This window comes from Colius striatus, chromosome 1 (assembly GCF_028858725.1).
Source record: "Colius striatus isolate bColStr4 chromosome 1, bColStr4.1.hap1, whole genome shotgun sequence".
NCBI classification, from domain to species: Eukaryota; Metazoa; Chordata; class Aves; order Coliiformes; family Coliidae; genus Colius; species Colius striatus.
In genome coordinates this window covers 90721174-90729049 of record NC_084759.1, presented here as the reverse complement: position 1 = coordinate 90729049, position 7876 = coordinate 90721174, and positions in this window count along the sequence as shown.

Genomic DNA, 7876 nt, shown 5'->3' with positions numbered 1-7876 from the left:
TCAGTCCTCACTGTCCTTCAAGAGGGTCCAAAAATTGAGGGTAAAAGGGGAACAATTACTTGTGGTAAAAGATTCAAAGATTTGAAAAAATAAGTACTTGTTCTTTGCATTGATGGCAGGAAAGAAAGGAACGTGGCTCTCAAATAAAAGATAACCTTTGAAGGATTCCCTCCAAATCAGGCAGAACAATATCTTCTCATTTCCTCTATTGTAAGGCCAAAGAATCCACAATCAGCAACATCCATCTTCTCTTGAACTAGGAATGGTAGAAATAGAGGAAAAGCTGTATTTATTGCCTTCAACTAAGCAATGAGATTCTCTGCCATGTCTAGAATGGCAATACTCTGATGTTTGTCAAAGCTTCAATAATGGGGCTAGAACTCTGAACAAAAAGGAAGAGAGAGAGAGAGAGAGAAAGAGCTAACCACAAGCACTGCCAATAAAAGTCCTGTCACCAAATACTAACCTTAGCAACACCATTCATTGGAAGGAACACAAGTTCCTCTCCAATAAAACCCTTCAGATAATTTTATTTGGCATAATTTTAAATAAACCCACGCCTACCCAGCCTAAAGTAAATAAGTATGCCAATGCACATTTGTAAAGTAAAATTCTAATCATGCTATTAGAGAATCAGTTCCAGCAATGGTCAACCTAACAGCTTAGGAGGTTGAAGAAGGACAAAATCCTAGGACAGACTTGGTTTTCTCTAAGGGGAATGTTTACTACAGCACTCAATGCAGACCCAGTCTTTCTTTTGGGAATGTAGATCGGGGAGACAGGATAGTGGCAACTTTGCTTCTCTAACTGCAATTGAGCACTACTCAGAAAAGTCTGAGGGAGGCAAGCTGCAGGAAGAGTTGCCCATCTTCAGGAAAGAAATGATGTCAGCCTGAATTTAAGTTTGTTATAAAAGGGAATATTCCCATAACTAGCTGAGGGTGTGGGCAGAGTCTAACTAGAAAAGCCTGGCTAACTTCAGCCACTATATCTGCAGAGCACGAGGCAGAAAAATCAGAGAGACAATTTACAAAGTCACTTAAACCGAAGTCACAAAGAAGATTGCTACAGAGACAAAGGTATGAGATTCAGAAAGCCTCATGGGCAAGGCTCACATCTGCAGATCCATTTCCATGGGGAACGCAAGACCTAAACTATTTCTCAACTCCTACAGAACAGCATTGAAGGACAGTGAGTGAAATAATCTCCAAACAGCCTGAGCTGAACTCGCTCCATAGATATGTTGGGAGCTAGTTTCTAAGGCTGTTTACTGTATATGATGTCAGCACTAATGCAGATACATAAAGAGTATCATGTATGCAAGGACCTAATTAACCTGAGTCTTGTCTGAAGCAGAAATGAAGCTGTATAAAGGGCAGGTGGATCTGAGATAGATGCCCCGAGGGCTGCCTACTCAGCAAGAGTCGAGATACAGGATTCCATTTTGCTGTGGCCTTCAAATGGGAAGCTTTGATGTTAAACAGATACTTTACTCTGTGAAAAAAGTAAACCACTACAAATTAGCTGTTCTGCTCACTTTGGGGATCACAGGGTCTTAGAGATCTTCACAGGTTACCAGATATACCAACGCACATCCAGCCTCTGGAGCTGTTTGGAAATACCACAGCTATAAATTATTTGGGAGACAATCAGCCATTGGAGGTAGGGGTTTTTGTTCTTTTGTGACTGTGTGTCTCCTTGCCGCTTCATCTGTAGCAGGCAGCCATTGCTCCTGGCTCAGGAGAGATCAGGTGACCTGAAGTAATTGGGGTATGAAATAACAGCATTGTGGATCTAAGAGATCTTTCAAGAACTAAGAGTCATATTTCCATTGTCTTCTACGGAGCAGATGAGCGCATGTTTGTCCTCTCAATGATCTCTTTCAGGACCAAACTAGCATATTCATAACCTCCCTGATAGGAAACAGGGAGTTCTTTGGTGCTCCCACTTCTGCAACATTGCAACTTTATTAAAACTTTAACAGCAAAAGCAACTTCCACCACTATAGCAATTGCTGTGCTAGAGGTCAGCCAGTGAAAACACAAAAGTGTTTGCTCTGCATTACCCTCACTGAAGGGAAGCTGTGCATGCAGCCCGGACATCTCCATGTCTTCTGACATCTCCATCTCTGACATCCCCATTTCCCGAGTTCACTCCAACCCTGCCTGGACTCACCTTATAAGTCTTCTGGACAAAGACAGATGTCTTCAAAGAACACAACAGCTTTAGAGAAGAGACTGGAGAATGCCTAATCTCCATTTTCACCTGCTGCAGTCGGGAGCTTTCATTATTTATTTCCCTGCTTCTAGTTCCCTCTCCTTAGCTCACAAAGATAGACCAACACTCCAACTTGAACAGTGCTCTTGATCTACTAAGCTCACTATGTACAGAGAGAAAAGCATTTCAGGTAGGGTAGCAGAGGCTTTGAGATTAAAGCAAGTTGCCAGGTGTGACAAAAACAGTGAACTGGAGTTCTGCTCTCAATTTGTGACTGGGCCTATAAAATAGGTAGAAGCATAGCTCCCCTTTCCCAGCATTATGGCATACACATGGCATCACACCTTTTGTTAGAAAAAGGGACCTCTAATAAAGGCTGTCAGGGAACCACTAGTCACCACTGCCCAAGCAAAAAGGCAGCTCTTAGGCTGATTTTGTGGGAAAGACCAGCTGCCATCCACTCTGGCTACATCTGTACAGCTTTTGGCAGGCATCCACAATGCAACCATGAGCAGGGTATACTGTGTTGTCTGCCTAGTTCCTATAGATCTCACATGTAGACAGCAGGCACCTGCCAAAAGCCAGAGGCCAACCCATCCCAGCGATTCTGGCACCCTGCTGAGCTGCCAGCGCCAGGTTAGTGACGTACCTGAGCCAGTATGCACACCTCAGGACGCAGCTCTCCCCCCTCCTCCATGACCCTGGCTTCCAGGCTCTGAGCAGCTCTCAGTTTCCCAGGAAATACCTTTCCTCTCTGACATAGAATCCCCAGATTTCACTCATCTTCATACTTCTCTTGAGTTTTCCTTCCTTTCCGCAGCATAAATTTTGTGGAACACGGAACTCTCGTGCCTCTGCTCAGCAAACAGACTCATTGAAAGGGTAAACAGTCTGAGCAACATTGCTGGAACGGGTCCCAACACACTCCAAAACTTCCACGGTCAAAGGCTTTAAGATTAGAGAGAAGACTAGATACACAAACAGTAGGAGACGAATCACTTGTCTTTCAAGTAAGGGCTAGTTCAGTAGCAGCAGCATTACTAATGCTGCTATTGAAGTAGATCTCTCATGTTTTAGTCACGTTCAGACTCTTACAAGGAGAGGAAGGGCAACACATAAAATATAGGAAAAGAAGCTTCTTGGTCCACTGCATTAGCCAGACTTGCTAAAAACCCCACAACCCACTGGCAAGAGGTGCTCAGAGTACCCACAAGAACAACAGATGCCAGACCAAGAATGGCTGAAGATTTGGTGCCAAACCCAGAGGGGAAAAAAAGCACAATGTCATCTCGTGAGCCTATTTAAGAAGATGAAAGCCCATCTTTCCAGTTCCTTGCTCAGAAAGGACACTCCGCGGGCACCCCACGGCCTGCCCTGAGCATCCTCAGCAGCCCGTGCACCCCTGAGGCCTCCATCTGCCAGTTCTTAATTACCAAAAGCAAGCCAAAGCCCACCACGTGTAGGACAACCCCGTCCACCCACCAACCTGCCGCGCTCCATCCTTCCCCGGAGCCACCCCGACCCGACCCGATCCCACCATACGGCAGGGTCGCCGGCGCGGAAGGTGTAAGGTCACCCGCAGCTCTCGCCCCTCAGCGCACGCCCGCGGATGATGCAATGGGATGATGCAAGGGGATGCAGTCGTCCCCATCTGCATCCCAATCTCCATCCTCATCTCCATCCCTCCCCCACGGACGTCACCTTACCCACGCGAGCCGAGCGCTCCCCACGACGCCGCCGACACCAGCGCCGCCGCCGCACACCTGCGCGCACCAGGGCCGAAGAGCGGGAGGAGAAGGATGACGATGATGAGGAGGAAGGAGCGGAGCGGCGCCGGGCGGCCGCAGCGCGTGGGTTAAGAGGAGCCCGCGACTCCCCTGGCCCCGCCCCGCCCGCCGCGGGCCACGCCCCCTCCGCCCCGCCCCCTTCCCGTAGAGAGGGGCGGGAGCGGCGGCGCGCTCGGCGATTGGCCACCGCGGGGGCGCTGGCGAGTCAGAGCCGGCCAATGGGGAGGCGGCGTGCGGCCGCGGGGCACCACCGCCTGCACGGGGCGGGACGGGACGCACTGTCCCGCCTCAGCGCTGAGGGCGCGCGGAGGGCTGGGGGCGCGCGGAGGGCTGGGGGCGCGCGGAGGGCTGGGGGCGCGCGGAGGGCTGAGGGCGCGCGGAGGGCTGGGGGCGCGCGGAGGGCTGGGGGCGCGCGGAGGGCTGAGGGGCCGGGTGGCCTCGGCCGGGCACGGAGGCGACATTGAGTCCGCTATAGAGAGGAACGGGCACTGAGGCTGCTTGTAGCTCCCGAGCGCTTCATGTTGTATTAGCTACTTGTTTAATTTGGAAGAAACAAAAACCCAAGGCAAGCCAGGCTTCTCATCAGCGGGAGCTGCCGCCAGGCGAGTTTCGCCGTTGGGTCTGCAGCCAGGCGCTCCGCCTTGGCACCTGAACCTCGTGAGAAGGGCTCAAGCTGTGCTGCTTCACGGCACCGGGCCTTGCGCCGTCACTGCCTCGGCTTGCCCGGATCCGCATCGGCGGAGACAGGGAGCCCAGGCGTCAGAGCTTGGGAATGCCCAGCCCGGGGTAGGCAGGAGCTGGGAGCTGCAGGCTGGAACCAGTGCTGCGTGTGGCTGAAACGAACACACACCAGTCATTTCGGTAGCGGTGGCTGTGCCACGAGTCAGGAAATGGATTTACCCCAGGAGGCGCTGGCGAGTGTCCAGGGACAGGCGGCGAAGCTGGTGAAGGCTCTGGAGAACCAAGTCTGATGAGGAGCAGCTGAAGGGGCTGGGGATGTTTAGCCTGGAGGAGACATGATCACTCTCTATAACTACCTGAAAGGGAGTTGCAGTGAGGCGGGGGTCAGTCGCTTATCCCAAGTAATGAGTGATAAGACAGGAGCAAATGGCCTCAAGTTGCACCAGGGGAGGTTTAGATTGGAGATCAAGAAGAACTTTTTCACTGAGAGGGTTGTTAGACACTGGGATGGGCTGAGTTGGAGTCACCAGCCTTGGAGATATTTAAAAGTGCTGTAGATGAAGTGCTGAGGGACACGGTTTAGTGGTGATCTTGGCAATGTGAGGTTAGTGGTTGGATTTGATGATCTTAAAGGTCTTTTCCAACCAAAATGATTCTTTGATTCTAAGTGCCAAGCCCTAAGCGCAACTCTGGAAAACTCTTGAACATTTTCTCTGTTTGAAGATCCTGTTTTGCTTACTATGTGGGACTTGTCTGCTGGTGCACTTACTGGCTTGTGAAAAATGGAGCAGCCATCTCAAGCCCCTTGGAAGGCTGTCCCATAGCCAAATCAGCTTCATCTCTGTGAACCAGTACAACAGACAGTTATTATGCTCTGATGTAATTATTACACTTCTGATGGCATCAAAAAATGTGTTAATGAGGTATTCACATGCTAAATTGCTCAGCATCACAATGGCTCCATCAGCACTGTTGTGGACGGAGCTTTGTGATGTATACTGAAGTGAATTTGATACACCCAGTGAAAATCATCTCAGTGAGTCTTGACAATCACCAGGTGCTCCAGGTTATGCAGAAAGTAAAAAAAACCCATAAACCAGAAATCCTTGCAAAACAGCAGGAGGTACTGAGAAAAGCTTATCAGAGTGAAACGTCTCAAGAATGTATCTGTAGAAAGCCCATGCAACAATTTCTTCTGTGTCTATAAAAAAACCCCACCAATAAAGAGAAAAGCAATTCAAAGAACATGGTTCATCCTGAAGTGTTCGTGTGTTTCAGGTAATCAAAGGAGTGGAGACAACCGTATGTCTCCATCTGTACATATACTATGTGGCATAGCTATTTGGAGAGTACTGCACGCTGTATAAAAATAAACAGTAAGGAGCAGGATGTTTAAATCAAGTGGTAAAAATGGCAGAAGAGACTTTACAATTGGGATGGGACTGGTCTGAAGCTGAGTAGCTAGTCTTAGGGTTACAGAGGGTTGAGGGTGTCTCTGGTAAGAAAATGGACCATCACTAGGATGTGAGGTGAAATTTGTGAAAAAAAACCAAACCAACACAGTAAACCCACCAAACAATTAAAAACAAATGAAGAGAAGAGCCAAGTATTTTATATCAGCCTTAAACAAAGAGCAGCACTGAGGCAGCTGCTTTATTCTATATGCTAAAAATCCACACTGAAATTACACAGAAAAAAAATCAACATTGATGACAAATTACGTTGCTTTTCCTCTGCCTCTTTCGAGATCAAAGTAGATGTAAACTTACTTTGACTTCCATGCTGTTATTCTCATTTTCCGAAGGAAAGATTTGTTAGAAAATGCTGCAGTTAAACAGGTCAATTACTTTAAATCACACTTTACCTAGCTAATTATGTCTGAAAGACGCATGTAAAGTGATGTTTGCACAAGTAACTGTTAGCCCCACTGGAAAAAAATGAACTGGAAAGCCCATGTGGAATCAAATTCTAGCTTGCATGTGGTATGGATGACAGAATAGTACAAGAGGCACACCGAGTGTGAAAGCAGTGATACTAAGAATGCCTGGCCCTTGAAATGGGCATCAGAAAATCCACGAGACACCAGGGCACACACGGGGCTCATCTGAAGTTACAAAGCAAAAATCCATTAATAGTTGGAACAGAATGGGTGCATGCATTTGAAAGGTGCAGCTGTACCCACGGAGGGCATCCAAGGAGGGATAACCATAACTTTTATGCCTTTCAGGAGGGACTGAAGAAAGAGGCACTGAGTCAGCTGTTCTGTCTGAAAAAGTGAGAGCCTCACAGCAACCACTGCAACGTCAGGCAGATGGGCATTGAGATATAAAATCAGCAGCACAGATGGATTGGCCAGATCCTGTAAAATGTAAAACAGATACCTCAGAGGAGGCTTGTAAGTCACAGTGCTATGCGTGTTGGAAACTATCTGAACATAATGTGAGGCTAATGAGAGGGATTTGTAATTATGCCACAGCTCTGCAGTCAAAATTCCATCTCCTGCCTGCTGAAGGTAATCTGGTAACATAGGAAAATGGGAGTTTTGACTTTAAACACCACCATCCCCCCCACACCCGACTTAAAAGATATGCACAGCAACACTGACTCACACTGTACTACTGGCATTACTGGTGTTAAAATCAGTCATGGTGGCTGGGAATTAATACACAAAGCTTTTCTCCACTCCACTGCCAGCTAATTAGACTCATAAGGGCTGAGCCTAATCAGTGTGAAACTTTGACTGCTCTCCACCCCAGGCATGCAAATAACTCCAATAAATCAACAGGTCCTACCAATTTCATCCGGGGAGCCACTTAAGCTGTTTCTTGAGATCTGACGAGTCTTAGGATTGTTCTTCTCCCGAGGAATGGGAGGAGATGCAGTGAGGGTTAGTATGCAGTCCAATTTGATCACTGTAGCAGCAGTGTGGCACCGACTGGAATATTATCGTAGAAATAAACAGCTTGCTTAAGGAAGGCAAGCAGAGAATGTTGTTTCACGTATCAGTGATGAGTAGACATACTGAAGACTGAAAGGTCAAGGAGAGAGATCCCTTGAACAAGTGCATTGATCAAGGTAGGGAGGGGGAAGGTAAATACGTAGGATCACCGAAGGAGGAAGATGAGGTGGAGGAGGCTTTTTGTGAGCAACTAATGAAGTGAACCAAAGAACCAATGGTGCTTTGCTGGTAC